The sequence below is a fragment of the Nerophis ophidion genome, unplaced genomic scaffold, assembly GCF_033978795.1.
Source record: "Nerophis ophidion isolate RoL-2023_Sa unplaced genomic scaffold, RoL_Noph_v1.0 HiC_scaffold_38, whole genome shotgun sequence".
Classification (NCBI taxonomy): domain Eukaryota; kingdom Metazoa; phylum Chordata; class Actinopteri; order Syngnathiformes; family Syngnathidae; genus Nerophis; species Nerophis ophidion.
Window position 1 is genome coordinate 22,201 of NW_026906960.1, and position 300 is coordinate 22,500.

Sequence of the window (300 nt, forward strand, 5' to 3'; positions counted from 1 at the left end):
TGATGTTATGAGCCAGGGAAAAAAAGAACTACCCTACCCAGCATGCAACAGGAGTGACGAGCATGCGCGGTAGCCCGGTATAGGTTGTGTCACCATGACAGCATCTTGTATGTTGTGATATGCACACTCTGAAAGCAAACGTTAAGAACTCAGCCAACACTCCTGGTCTGCATTATTCATAAATAGACAGACAACACATATACTCCGCTGCTTCACAGGCCGCTGGATGTAGCCGGCAAAGTATTCCCATGCTAGCTAGCCGGTCTAGCAAGCACGCGTCAGTCAGTCCAAAACGGCCCG